This window comes from Silene latifolia, chromosome 6 (assembly GCF_048544455.1).
Source record: "Silene latifolia isolate original U9 population chromosome 6, ASM4854445v1, whole genome shotgun sequence".
Lineage (NCBI taxonomy): Eukaryota > Viridiplantae > Streptophyta > Magnoliopsida > Caryophyllales > Caryophyllaceae > Silene > Silene latifolia.
This window is the reverse complement of record NC_133531.1, coordinates 6252591-6268198: the sequence shown is the minus strand read 5'-3', so window position 1 is coordinate 6268198 and position 15608 is coordinate 6252591. Positions and strand designations below refer to the sequence as shown.

At 35.8% G+C, this 15608-nt stretch overlaps 1 long non-coding RNA gene across 1 annotated transcript; it reads left to right on the top strand.

Annotated features, from left to right (window-relative positions):
• Positions 1 to 7773: 7773 nt before the first annotated feature.
• On the top strand, positions 7774 to 9921 carry LOC141658504 (uncharacterized). The gene is made up of 2 exons (XR_012549285.1): positions 7774 to 7968; positions 8705 to 9921. It is a non-coding gene; the product is annotated as an uncharacterized LOC141658504 (long non-coding RNA).
• Positions 9922 to 15608: the final 5687 nt, after the last annotated feature.

The following is a 15608-nucleotide window of genomic DNA, read 5'->3' as shown; positions in this document are numbered from 1 at the left end:
TCGGTCTACCCGTCAATCCAACGCAGCTTTTCTCACAAAATGGGGATATCGTCTTCTAGCTGAACCTTCTCGGTTATGGGCACGGGTCTTAAGAAGCAAGTATTGTAATGGACGGTGTGACGTTGATATGTTTGTCCCTAAAGCAAACATGTCGAATGTTTGGGCGGGCATTTCGTCTCAAGCGAAGACAATTAATTACGGGACTTCAGTAGCTATTGGTAACGGTCGGAGAACCCTTTTTTGGGATCATTCTTGGGTCGATAAGGGCTGCCTGTCTGATAAGGCAATAGCTCCAATTCCAGAATCCATTCTCGGGGCAACAGTGGCTGAGATGTGGGAAGAAGGGTCGGGATGGAAATGGGATGTCTTTTCGAAATTCTTACCACAGGAAGAGCTACAAAAAATTGCAGCTTATACGCTATCTCCGGAGCCTTATATGGAAGACACTCTCCATTGGAACGGTACCACTCATGGGCGTTTCTCGATAAAGTCAGCCCTTGCAATTATACGGTCTCATGATGATATTCCGGTTACCAATTTTACAGCTTGGCACCTAATTTGGAAATTACCGGTACAACAACGCATTCGATTTTTTATATGGTTATCAGCTCATGATCGGGTTATGACAAACTACAATCGAGTTCGTCGAGGACTTTCAGACGACCCAATATGCCCAAGGTGTAATGAAGAAGATGAAGCAATTGAGCACCTCCTCCGCAATTGCCCGGTATCAACTGATATATGGAATTTACTCGGAGATGGCGCATCTTCTAACGAGTTTTATACCGACCAATTCCACCATTGGGTTGCCAAAAACGCCAGCAATGGCTCTTCAATTTCATCTTCGACTTGGTCAATGAAGTTCGCTATTACCTGTTGGTGGTTATGGCGTTGGAGGAACAACTTGGTTTTTGGGAGAGCTAGTGAAAATCCAATTGACCCGCTGGGATTCCTAAACCAACAATTCGAAACTTCTTTAAAAGCTTTCGACCCTCACTCTCTATTTTTACCAACGCCTGGTACGTCTCGAATCGAAAGGTTTATTAGGTGGTCACCACCTCCTTTTGGTTGGTTTTTGCTTAGCACTGATGGAGCTTCACAAGGCAATCCAGGCCCGGCTGGTTGTGGCGGTATAATTCGAGACGATACCGGTAATTTTATTGCTGCCTTTGCCTTTTCATGTGGAATTTGTACTTCGATGCGGGCCGAAATGCGTGCGGTAGTGGAAGGTCCGACTCGGGCTCAAGTTTAGGCTTCACCAAAGTCCTTGTCAATATGGACAATTTGCCATGTACCAAGCTTATTAATGAAGATGGTCTTATCGGTGGAAGCCTACGCCCGGTTTTAAGGTGCAAGGAGTCGGTAAGTTTGTCGGGTTGGATTGATCAAAAGTCGAGCATGTGTTCCGAGAAGCCAATCGCGCGGCGATTGGCTCGCTAATCTTCGGGGTGCACTCTTCGACTTCCTCTACGGTGTTTGATTCACCGCCCTCTGAGCTCCGTACAATTCTTCGTGAAGATGTGCTAGGAGTAGCCTTTCCTCGTCTAGTTTTGTCCTAGTTTTCTTTTGTTTCTTCGGGGCCTAGCTCCTCATATGTACCAAAAAACTTTGATCATGTCATAACTCATAACCTTATGGACTAATCTACTCGAGGAACAATGTTGTGCTTCTTTGATCTGTCTATTGTGTTATTTGTGTTTGATTAGTATCGTCACTTTTTTTTTTCTTTTTTTTTTCTTTTTTTTTTTTTAGGTTCTATATAACGCATTCAGTCTGTTGGTTATATTCCTCACATATATTGCCGAAACACTCGACGTTTGTGTACTCTGTGTTTAAGATATACTCTCTTCCGTCTCGGTCAATTTTTATCCTTTGGTTTTGGCACAAAGACTAAGGAAAGAGGAGAGGGCCAATAATTAAATGACAAGTGGAACAAATTGAATGAGAATGATCAAATTACTCATCAAGTTCATTCTTAAATAAAGGACAACAAATGACTGAGACAGCCCAAAATGGAAAAGGACAACAAATGACCGGGACAGAGGGAGTATTTGAATATTACTCACTCCGTCTCATTCATTAGTTTACCTTTTTTTATTCTTTGTGAGAAATATTTTAATCAACGGTAACACATGAGATTACCCAACGCTACTCTTAATTTTATTTAGTATGCGGTTCTTGACTCTTCAGATTAATTAGGATTTCTGAAGAGGATTGTTTTGCCTAATTAATTAAACATTAGGCCACAAATTTCAATATTTTATATGTAATCTAAGAACTTGGGAATGTAGTTTCTTGATGATTCTTAAATCTTAATTGAGGGCACATATTAGGTTGCTTGCTAAGGAGATTTTTTGCAATTTTATTGAGTACAAGTTGATTGTCCAATATTATACAAGTAGTAAAAGTACTGTAGTAATTTAACCTCGCATTTGTTTTCTGCATTGGTATTTTATATGGGGTTATGAAGATTTTTAGCTCTAACCATGATAAAGGCAATGGAAGTACTCTATCGTTTGAATTCAAGAAAGAAAATACTCTGTCCAACTTTAAACATTACTCCCTCCATTCAACTCCACTTTACATGTTTGCTTTATCACGTTTGCCAACGCGACTTTTACGCGGTAAATATCATTAGCTACGTTTTTGCAAAAATTATAAAAGTTAGATATTTTTAATGTACTCTTAAAGACGAATCAAATAAGATCTCACACGAATATATTTTAACTTATGTATCGAGAGAAAATTAAAGTTGAATGTCTGCCTGAGCATTGCAATATTTTGTGGTTTATTTACTTTCCCCTGTGAAATAAAAATCTATATGACCAACAAGTTCCGTAAGTCCGTAACACGTATATCTCATTTAAGACGGGTATATTCATGTGGGATGAATAAGATAAAATCATAATATATAGGCAAAAGTAAAAAATTTGTCTATATCCACATATGTGAGATGATATTTGACCCGTTATAATATTAAGACGGATACCTCCGCCTTAACGAATATTAGCTTAATGTGTATAAACGACCTTACATTCGAGGGAGTTAAGGTGGGCTAGGTGGCTACTTGAGTAAAATAGATGAAACAGAAATACGGTGTTGGTATATTTCTGTTGTCCAGATTTTTTACTTCGTTTCGGCACCAAATTACAAATGTTGCAAGGTCATCAACTAAGTCAAAAACAATTTGCAATTCTGTCGTTTGCATTACATATTCTTTGAGTTGACGTATTGTTAAAAAAAGGGTTGTCGTATTACCACTAGGCATTCCTTTAATGCAAAAGAATACTGTGAGACAATGTGCAAGTTCAGAAACTCATACTTACCCAGTTAGTTTCGTGGCATGAGAGAAATGATATGTGGAATTATCACTCCCCTAAAAAAACTTTTATCTTTCAAAGGACAACAAATAACTGAGACACCCCAAAATGCAAAATGACAACAAATGACCGGGACAGAGGGAGTAGTTATTAAAAGTTTGATTCCTAAAGGAGATGAGTTGGGAAATTGCTAAACAAATTGAACGGTGCCGCAAAGAGAATGGATGGTGGATGTAGAGATCATGGTTGAGGATGGTCGGATGAAATAGTCATGATGGAGGAGTGATAAGTTCCGTCATCGGGCCTGGGTTGTACCCACATGAAGAAGAGAGAGTCCGACTAATAAGTTCAAGGAGGGTCTAATCCAAAACCAATTGGCAATGGGTGGAGTAAATCCTTGGATTATATAATAAACAATTCTCTCCTCTTTTTCCAAGGTGGGATACTCACATGTGCCTTTATCTTGAGCTGTATCTTGACACTCCCCCTCACATGTGAGGTCCCTGTTCAGGCAGATTGGATTTTTTAAGTCTTGCAATTTTTGGCCCAGTTTTTCTTTTCTACTAGTTTTAAACCCGTGCAAAAAAAATGCACGGGTCGAAAACGCACGGCTTAAACCCGTGCAACCAAAAAATGCAGGGGTCGAAAACGCACGGCTTAAACCTCATTTTATCATAAGATGATAATTTTGCCAAAAACTTCACACAACAACAATAAATTTTAACCCTCTATTTCAACCTTGAACCTTCCTTCTCATAATAAAAATAATCAATAAAAATAATAATATAACCAATAAAAGCAATTATTCTCATTGTGACTCTCATCATATTTGATTATTTAGATGAGTTTCACAAAAAATCATAAGATAAAAACTTGTTGTTGTTGTTATTGTTCTTCTTCTTCTTCTTCTTCTTCTTCTTGGGGGAGGGAGTGAAAATATTAACTTTAGAAGGGAATCTCTTTGTTGTTGTGGATGGTCTAAAACCAGCGTAATTATGTTCAATGCTGTTACAATATAAAAAGTCTACAACTGAAAAATCGACACATAATTAAAGTTATTAATCACTACCACTGATTCGGTACAAATTATATTAAAAAGTCTACGATTATTGAGATTGAATAATGGAGGACAATTGCTTGTACATGCATCTAAAAGTATACCGTTTATAAACAATGTGGTTGTTAGATTAATAATTTAAAACATATTTTTCAAAACATTATACACTCACATTTAAGTATTAATGTCATGTGTGGTGAAATGTTAGTACTAATATATACTTCCCTTCATTTTCATATTATGTACTCATTTTATTAAAATGCTCCACTCATATATTCAAAAAATGGGTGTATCGTATAAAAACGGAGGAAGTATTAGACAGGGGATTATATATAATCAAAATATATCATCATAATATGAATCGGGTTACATAACTTACATTATCGAATTTTCATGAATGCTCAACACATGGGCCATTGCCCATAACATAACATAGCACAATTAACAACATTACCCATTTTCCCATATAAATAATCCATCAACAAACCCTACCCCTCCATTTTATAAAAACTCTCCCCGACCTCCCTCCCTCCCTTCCTTCTCAATTGAGTTTTCTAATTGACAACACTACTGCCGACACCGCATCTCCTCTTATTTCATTCATAATAAACTCAAATCATCCGCTTCTCTCATTTATAATCTCGTCTAACTTCGCTCCCTCTTATCAGCATTTAACTCTCCTAAATCTTCAATCTTCATCACCATCCCATGCGAGATTTGTGCCTCTCGGCTCTCACGATCCTAGCTTTGTTTCTTAGTTAGATTCTCATCAAAGATGGCACTATTGATTGATAGCTTTTAGAGGTTTGATTTCTTTCATTTTTTTTTACTCGCATGCAGCATAATTATCACAATTCGAGTTTAATTATTTTAAACTTGTTAAATTATTTTTACACTTCTTAAATTATTAACTTTCTCGTTTTATTCGTTTAGTTCAATTATTTTTAATTCTCTATAAATTTTTAAGTAAATGCGGAGTATCATTTACCTGATTATTATTTATTTTTTAAAAGTTGATTTCTTTATAAAATTATTAGTGAATTCTTAGTTAATATCATAGATCTCTTAATTTTAAATTTTCATTTTTATTATTATGTTTATTATAGTAATTTCACATATCTAATGATTTTTTTAATTTCTATAAAATTATTTCCTGATTTAAAATTTGGCGATTTTTTTATATATGTATCGTAGATATTGTGGAAATTGTTGCTTATTTTTATAAACTATGAATAAGAATATTCATAAATCTGATGAGTTTTGTTGTTTTTTAATAAAATGTGTAAATGTACAAATTTTATTATAAATATTTGAATAAAACTAAATATTTGTATATTAAGATATGTATTTTTGTGTTCTGTATTTTGGAATGGATAACTTATAGGGAGAAGGTGGGGAAGAAGCTTGAAGTTAAATTCTGGAATATACATAAGTTTGATGAGAAATTTGTAATTATGTTTTGAAATGATTATTTGTAATATTTTGTAATTTTTGTATGTGCATAATGTATTAGGAATTTGTAATTTTTGGATGTTCGTATTGTATTATAATGTATGGTTTCATGTAAAAGCTCTAATTAAATAAGAGCAAGAGTTGAGATGTTAAATATCATATGTTATAATAATAACATATAATACCATATCATATAATATAATACACCATATAATATAACTTTCAATTAAAAGTATTGAGTATATTAAAAAGTAAGAAAGAGTATAATTAATTGTGTTGAAGAACGTGGACGAGTAATTTTAGGGAAATTTTTTTGTAGTGGACCCCAGCTAAAAATTAAGAACCAATCACAATCCTTTAAAAACCTAGCTTTTATACTAGGTAGATTTTTCATGCCCAGGTCTTTATTTTAGTTTTTTCAACCATAGGCTCTGATACCATCATAAGTTCCGTCATCGGGCCTAGGTCGCACCCGCATGGAGAAAAGAGAGAACCCAACGTATAAGTCCAAGGAGAGTCCAATCCAAACCAATTGGCAATGGGTGGAGTAACTCCTTGGTTTATATGATCGACAACTTTCTCCTCTTTCTCTTTTTCCAATATGAGATATTCACATGTGCCATTATCTTGGTAGTTGTATCTTGACAAGAAGACAGAGTTGACGTTGGTTAGCGACTGATTTCAGTCGCTATTTTCCCTCTTCAGTCGCCAAATTGGCGACCATGAACAGTCGCTCGTCCGACGCTAATTGGCGACTGAATAAGCCGTTGCCAATTTGGCGACTGAAATCCGTCGCTCGAGTTATTTAGGCGACTAAGCGTTGCGACTATAGATGGGCAACCATTATCGGTCAGCAATTTCATTTTAGCGACACTAATCCTTCGCCTATTTTAGTCGTCCGAGAATTGAATTCTTGTAGTGTTCAATTGGTTGTTATGCTCCAAAATTAGGAATGAATAACTTTAGTTTGGGGACTACCAGTTAATTATTTAATTATTTAACACGGCTTTATAAGCACAAATAGGATTATACATCCAGTTGTACCATAAGCATGGTACAACCAAGTATAAGAATCCGAGCTTACGTGTATTTTTTCTGAGCTAATTTAAATTTCATGTTTTTAATGTGTAAATGGATGAATTCAATACTTTCTAATAAAGCTCATATTCTTTAATATAAAGCTCGGATACTTTGACACAAAGCTCAGGTTCTACACCGTACAACATATACAACTGGTTGTATAGTCCATGAATTGCTTTATAAGAACACAGTTTTACATTTGTGACAGACAATATTCCTCACAAGCGTGTGACAGATCAAATAAAATTCACATGGGTAGATAAAAACAAATGATTTGTGCATAGTTGTCAGAATCCCGATTCGATCCTATGATTCTACGATTTTACGATCCAAAAACGTTTGACCGATCCCGGATCCTACGATTCTATCATGTTTGTAGAATCTTACGATCCTATCTATTTGAAATTTCTAGAGGTAGTATCATAATACGATTCTACGATCTTACGATCCTACGATCCGAATCCATAGTAACCATATTGAAATATATTTTTATATAATGATATCGTAAAATTCTAATTTCATGTAATTTGTAGAAACAATTGATGAAATGATACTAAAACTCATTTTTTATCAATATTTTGTGTGTAAATAAGTGTTTTAATATTCAATTATATATTTTTACCAAATAAAAAACTATATTTAGTGAATTTGTAGAATCTTACGATTCTACGATCCGATTCTGCCGATTCGATCCTACCCTCCCCATCGATTCAAAGTAGAATCCCGATCCTAACAACATTGGATTTGTGACTTTCTAGACACCACTCTAGTTTTGTCTTATCTACCAATGTGAGTTATGTATAATCCGTCGCAAATTTATGAGAGATATATGATATATCCGTCATATCTCATATGAGAGACTCACCGCTGAAAAAAATGGTAGGAAATAGGGAGAAAATGGAAGAAAATTAGGTGGATTATTTATTGCTCACATGTCATAACCCACCCCAAATAAGGCATTAAAAACCAGAACACAAAAAGACCAGCAATCCAGCATGATATAATGATATCATAATCTTGCGAGTTTAAACCATTAATTTCTTCTAAATTCAAATATTGGTATGTGTATTTTACTCTAATAATCTCTTCAATTATGCTATTCTTATGTGGTACTTGATTTATCATCCTACGTTTTTTTGATCGCAAACCCCACTTAATTTTTTTGATTTCTCAATTTTTTTCTTAAACCATGCATTATTCTTTGATTTTTTTTTTTGGGTTTGTTATTATTACTCCTCCTTTATAGATATATGATAAATATTTGCTTTAAATTTTGTGGTATGTAATGTGGCATAGTCTATTGTGATTTTGGCAGCAGAATGTACTGAACACGATAATCTCAAATTGAGTGCCACCATTTTCCAACATATGATGTTACATAGACTTGGCAATGGGTCAACGGCCTTGGGGTTTTTTTTGGGTCGGGTCATTTTCGGGTTTAACAAAAGTTGGGTCGGATCAGGTCAATTCGGGCTTGGGTCAAGTTCCGTGTCCTGAGTTTGGGTATCGGGTTGGGTCCATTTTGCCATGTCTAGTGTTACATATGGGAGGGAGATGATAGGGAGCGAGACCAATTGAGCTACACTCACTCAGTGAATACTTGAGCCTTGCTGTTGTGCCATGTATAAGCAATGATCAGTGACAGAGCTCCCCACTCATTTTCTTAGACAATTATAGATAATCAATGGCTAGATACTTCTACGATTACACAATCTTGATTATAACTTTAACATAGTCATGTATTTTCAGGTTATGTTGTTCAGTTGTTGCTTACTTACTCATTTTAATATTCCAGAATATGGAGTTGCCGGATGAATTGCTGATCCTAATTTTTGTATTATTACCCGTAAAATCCCTTTTGCTTTTCAAATGTGTCTGCAAACATTGGCTTTCTGTCATTCAAAGCCCTCAATTCGTAGAGTACCACTGTCGTCTTTCTGAAACCAGGAGCGGTGCTAAACTCCTGTGTTACCGCAAAGACCCCGTCACTGAAACTTATGTCATATCCATCGTTGATCGTCACACCCTTGGCAAACTTGAAGATCTAGAATGGCCCCCATTTTTGGAGGAAGAAGGTTTAGATGAAGACGTAGAATGGCCCCCTTTGGTGGTGGAAGAAGGTTATACGGGTCCTACAAGTTTTCTTAGGCGAATCAAAATATTTGGACCGGTTAATGGAATTTATTGCATATTCAGAAGTTTAATTGATAGGTGGGTTGGCACCTTGACTCTGTGGAACCCGGCAACTCGAGAGTATAAACACATTCACCCCCAAATCTCGTTTCCTTTTCCAATGCATTTGTTGGGTTTTAAAGATTACGCTTTAATGCAATTTCATCAGCAAGAGCCTGTATGTTTGAACATCGGGTTTGGTTTTGATCATACAACTAATGACTATAAGGTGGTGGTGATCTGCTGGCCTTGGTAATGATAGTTTCAATGCTGTCCTTGCATTTGACATGACTAGTGATGTTTTGCGATTAATGAAAGGACCACCTATCCCGTGTCATCTCGTAGTGTACTCGAGTGTATGGGTGCTCAAAGACACTATTGCTGCGGTTATTTCTACATATGATCCTTCGAATGATTCTTTGAATGATCCTCTGAGAGATATTAAGGTATGGATGATGATGGAATATGGCGTAGATGATTCTTGGGTCATGCTTTTTAAATTTAATGGAGTTAGCAATTGGACTCCTGTTGGGATCCCTTTTGATGACCGGGTTTTCTTTGATGACGAGAGTGGTCATCTCATCTCGTCGGGTGTTGATGAAGATCATCAAGTTAAAGAACATGATGTCTATGGAATGACTTACCCAACGCTTAACGGCATCCGTGGGACTCTTGGGATTTTGGATTATGTCGAGACCCTTACTACACTTAAGCCAGTGTAGCCAGCTATTTTGCTCTAATACAAAGTTAGTTGCTATCTAGCAACTAATTAAATCATTAGTTGCTAAGTACTCTAATACTAAAATTTCGCAAATTATATAATATGACTTTTTTTTTTTTTTTCTATTTATTTTTTTTTTTTTTTGAAAGAGCGTTCCTCAATTGACAATGGCACACAGGAGCCACCTGAAATAAGACGGTCATATTATTTTTATAAAAGGTAATTCATTTAATGCTAAAAAGAGGTAATTCATCTTTGGATTGAAGCCTTGGAGGCAACAATTTTTTGTTCCTACTTTGAAGGGAAGGAGGTTAGGCTTGCCGGAAAAAAGGTTAGGTTACGGCCATGACACCATGATCTCATCTCCGTACTACACTAGTGCTACGCAACTCAAGCCCGTGTACGTAACAAGCTACCAGCCGAAGAACCTATGTTCATGTTCTGTCATCCTAGGGAGTCGTGTGTGAGACAATCTTACAAGCTCACAGACTTATAAGACGTTCTAGAAGTAATTCGTCTCCCTAACGGTAAATCGTGACATCACACACAATATCAAATTAGTGTGTTTGCAACGTTGCCTATGAAAACGATATATAACAAACATGACGTCTACTAATACGCACAAAATTTGCATGGGACGTTAGACGTCCCAATCACTTATATACATACAATCACTATATAAAGACGCTTGTGCTGTTCATTAAACATCCGAGCCAATATGAAGCCATTAGTAATACACATTTATATTATAATAATTATTATTATTATTATGATATCTGTCCCGATTATTTGTTTACCTTTGATTAAATCTCTTTCTAAAATTGAAAAAAAGATGATTACCCTTACTAAGAACCACAAACACAGATGATTAAGACACAACCAAAACCCTACTTTAGCAGCATGGTTTTGGTTCAATCTAGCCCTCCAAACTTATGTTAATCCCGGTTCGAGCCCAATAATTTGCGACAACGATCTGATCGTACGTCCAAGTCCATGCTCCAAAAATCCATTTGGATCGGCCAACATACTTTAAGACGGATCTTCATTGGAAGAATGAATTTGACATTCTAGATAGAAATCTTTTTTTTTTTTTCTGGCAATTGGTAAGCAAGAACGTCTTACATATTAACCGCTCTTCTAGCTAACTTATGAGCTACTTTATTACAATTTCTAGATATCATGAAATCTTACCCGTGCGAAACTAATAGCATGCTTTAAAATTTAAATTACTCGGCAAACTGACATGTTTATTTATGTTTTAATGGGAGTAATATTTCTATGTGAATTTTATGTCGGAAGTTTGAATCCTGGTGGAAAATACACAGAAAGCGCGATCAAAAGCGACCTTGAAAGTCGAAAGACAAGTTAAATTCGACATAGTACTCAAGTTCTTAAACAAGAAGCCTCTACATACCGGATGAAGCCAAATTCTGATCGAGAAGTCAGTAACTCACGCTATATCTTGCGCTGCAGAGGGGCACCAAGGCGGAAACTAATGTAGTAACTTTTAATTCCACTTTCCCCTTTCCGTGTAAGTTCCACCAGGCAACCCTAGCCAAGTTCACATACAAAAATCACACCTATTATAGTACAAACATATTAGTACTCCAAGATCAGTCTATATGTTTACGTATTAATGTTGATGACGCGATTAGCGATTAAATGATAATTCTCTTTGGACTTTATCCTGTATCAATGAATCCAAATCTGTTTATCCTGTTATTAACAGAATGCCTCAAATTCCACAGTTTACATGGAACTGAATATTCTGTTTATCAAAAGTCAGAACAGTAAATACATACCAGAAATTTTAAAAAGAAAAATCAACTTCAAATTCGGTTATAGTGCAATTTGCACATAAACATTCGAGTATTGCAAAAATGAATTGCTTTCCGACTTTGTTTAACCTTGGCTACGAACAGTTCACGACATACGAAAGCACAAAAGTTGTTCCTAACAAGCACACTCAATATAATCATGATTCAAAACCCAAAAGCTGACACTGAACTTTGTGTTTGCATAAAATCGTCTAACAAGCACACTCAATTCGGTTATAGTGCAATTTGCATATACATGCCACTCTCACTATAGTATAGGACTGTCTTACATAAAGTCGTCTCCTACCCTGACTTATAAGAGTAATAAAGGTTTCGACGTAATCCAAAATCCCAAGAGTCCCACGAACTCCTTCAAATGTTGAGTCAGTCATTCCATAGACATCAACGTCCTTCTGATCATGGAAAGTACCCACAGCACATGAAACCGCTGCAATAGAATCTTTGAGTAGCACCCCCACACTCCAATACAGTCTAGCATAAATTTGGATCAACAATTCTTCCGGCAACTCCATGTCTAGCATATAGGTCTATAACACCCACAAGTATCTATAGATGAGCAAGAAATCAATTGTAAATTCACAATCCCTAAAAACCATCGTCATCAAGAATCTGAGAGACCGTCTCACACTAAGATAAAAAATAAAAGATAAACTAAATTAATAATTACCCATCATGCGAGAGGTCTTTCATAAGAAATATTGGCAGTCTGGCAGAGATATTCACACAGATAAAAAAAAAAAAAAAAAAAAAAAAAAAAAAGAATCATTTGAGATCTAAATCACAAAAACTCATAAAATCAAGATAATTCTAGCAAATAATCCACTTTAATAAAAAAAAAAAAAAAAAAAAACTTCTTCATCATTCTTTTCTTTCACACCAGTTAATTGCATTGACTGAAATTCCTTGTTCACAGTAGCTTCCTTCTCAGCATCAACATTTTCTTCCTCGCCTGCTGCTGCATTCTCAGCTGCAACATTCACCTCATTTTCTGCAACATATTCCTCAATAGCTCTAGTCAGAATACCTGCTCTAACTGGATTCTGGCTCTCTAGAGTCGGAATCAGCCTATGAATTTCAAGGCGCTTCAAACCCGTCCACCTTGGCACCTTCGCAACAAATTCGGCAATAAATGGTATATAGCGTTTCCCTTCAACCAACAAGTCAATCTGTCCCACTCTTCTTCAGAGTCCATATAATAATCAGGATTTTCCTTCACATCATCATAACAATTTTGGTGCTCAGCTTCAAAAAAACGTAAATAATAATCAACATAGTCATCTCCATCTCCATGCTTCTTGATAGCCGCTTCACGAACGAACGACTCAACTTCTAACATTGTCTCCTCAATTTCTTCCTCGGTGCAAGACTTGCGAGCGAAGTATTCAAGCCTTATATATGCTGCTAGCTTGTGACCGACCAAAGCAAAAACATCAAGCAATAACGACAACTCGTCTTTGACACGTGTCTTAAGCGCTCGAACAAATTCAATTTATTATTTAATTTATTCAACAAAGGAAAAAATAGCTCGGGAGCAGCCAAAAACAGTGCAGCTAACTTACGTAGTTCCCCCTTTTGCGCAAAGTTGAGAAACGCTTCCCTGGCCCACGTATGTTGGTCAGTTTGGATAAACAGTCTTATAATTTCAATACGAGCTCTCTCATGATAGCAAAGCCACCAAAGCAAGTTAAAAGGTGTGTGTATTTTACTAGGTTTAATGAGATTAGTGCTGCAGCTTAAAGGGGTGGCATCTTTGTGTTTAAAGATTTTGTTATTAGAGATAGCATCAACTATGCCACCATTCTCAAGAAAATACTTGGTCAACCTCGGAGCATCGCAGATAACGGCAAGATGAAGAGGGGTCATTCCATCCTTTAGTAAGTCTTCCGTGTCAATACACGGAGTTTCGCCGTTAAGGACTGCCTTTGCAACTTCCAAAGGGTCGAAATTAAATATGTTATCAATTGTAAGAGAACTAGGCACTCCTCCTAATCCAGGGTCGGAGATGAGACTCATAAAGGCAGGTTTATCGTCATTTGAGAGGGCAATACAGAACCTTTGAACCAGGGTTAACTTGTCAATGCCGCTGAAATTCTTCTTCGTATAAGGAGTATAGATGATAGGCTCGTCCATGCCGTAGATAGATTATATGAGACGGGAAACCAGATGTGTAAGATGGAGATTGAGCCGATATTAACTGGGTTACGGTTAGGTTAAACTAGGGTTAGGGTTTTGGAATATTTTGTGTGTCTTTTCATTAGACGATACAATGTATATATACTATTACAGACTCGATGATATTAGGAAACCGAATAATAACAAAATAAGTACAAGACCCGAAACTACCATAAACAATATACACCTAGATATGGAAATAATACCATATTTCTATAACATCAATATCTATCTATCAATCTATCTATTAATATACACTTTTCATAAAAAAAGACGACACATACCCCTGCTTTCTCTTCCACCCTCCCTCGGTCCCTCATAATCGCTCTCTCCTTCATACACATCAACCACCACTCGCACCACCACACCGCTGCCACCGCTGCTACCAGCACCACTTCCACCACCACGCCACCCACACCACTGGGACAACCATATTCAATGTCCCAATCATAGGAAAAAAAAATTACAGTTCGATTCATACTAGACAATTTCAACATCCACATTCATAATCAATTCATACTAGGCAATTTTAACGCCATACTAGGCAATGTCTGATTCAAACGAAAAAATAAATAAATTACAATTCGATAGATAATTAAGTATATAGTTAATTAATTAATCTATTGATGATTCATCGCTCGTTGTTGATGTAGTTGGTTCGTCGTTTACCATTGAATTCGATTAACAATGTTGTATTTTTTTTAGGGTCAATTAAATTTTACAGCCTTATAAACATCACTTTTCAAAAATTACTACCTTATAAAAAAAACTCCTAAAATTACTACCTTACTAAGCATTAGTGCATACAAATTGCTACCACTTCTTTTTTCCGGTATGTTTTTATGTTAAATGACAAAAATACCCCTACAATAAAATAAATCTACTCTCTTCTCACACACTCTTAAACACACTTTACCAAAATCTCTCAAACACACTTTACCAAAACAATAACCCAGTAAACACTCTCAAACACACTATCCTCTTCATAATTTTTTAATCTCCACCAAAAAAATCAAATTGAAGGGCGAATTTCTTCTGTGATTGGTCGACAAAGTATGTATTCTTGCTATTTAATCCTCTTTTTGTGCAATTTTAATGATGTTGAAGATTATATTTGTGTTTGAAATGAACCCCGATTAAATCCTTTTAATTGGAACCGTAATTTAATTTGTATTTCGAATATGAATTAGTTTTCTTAAATTGTCTTGATACATTGACATTTCCCTAAAAGTTGGAAGAATCAGTATCCTAATTTTAGTTTTCCTAATTAGAACCCTAATTTTGTTATTGTTGCTTAATTGCTTGTTATTTTTGTTGTAGATGGATGTTTTGTTGTTTAATTTTGTTATTGTTAATTAATTTCTTGTTATTGTTGTTGACTTGTTGTAGTACATGCCTGTTTTTGCTGTTTAATTTTCTTAGTGTTGCTTAAATTCTTCTTCTTGCTGTTGTTGATGTCATTTTTTTGTTGTTTAATTTTGCTATTGTTGCTTAATTAATTTCTTCTTCTTCTTCTAGATGTCTATTTTTGTTGTTATTGTACTTGATGTTGTTGTTGTTGTTCTCTGGTTTTTATATGCGCATTGTAGGATGGACCACAGGCCATTTAATGTCGACATCAGGTTACTCTATGGGGGCCAATTTCTATGTAAAAATGATGTCACTATATATGATAAGGGTATTTTGCATTTTAAATGTGGGGTGTGGAGCAATGAACTGAGTGTTAAGTTTTTAAGGAATTTAGCAGAGAAGTTTGTTGAAGGTGAGTATGAATTATGGTATAGGAAACCTGGTAG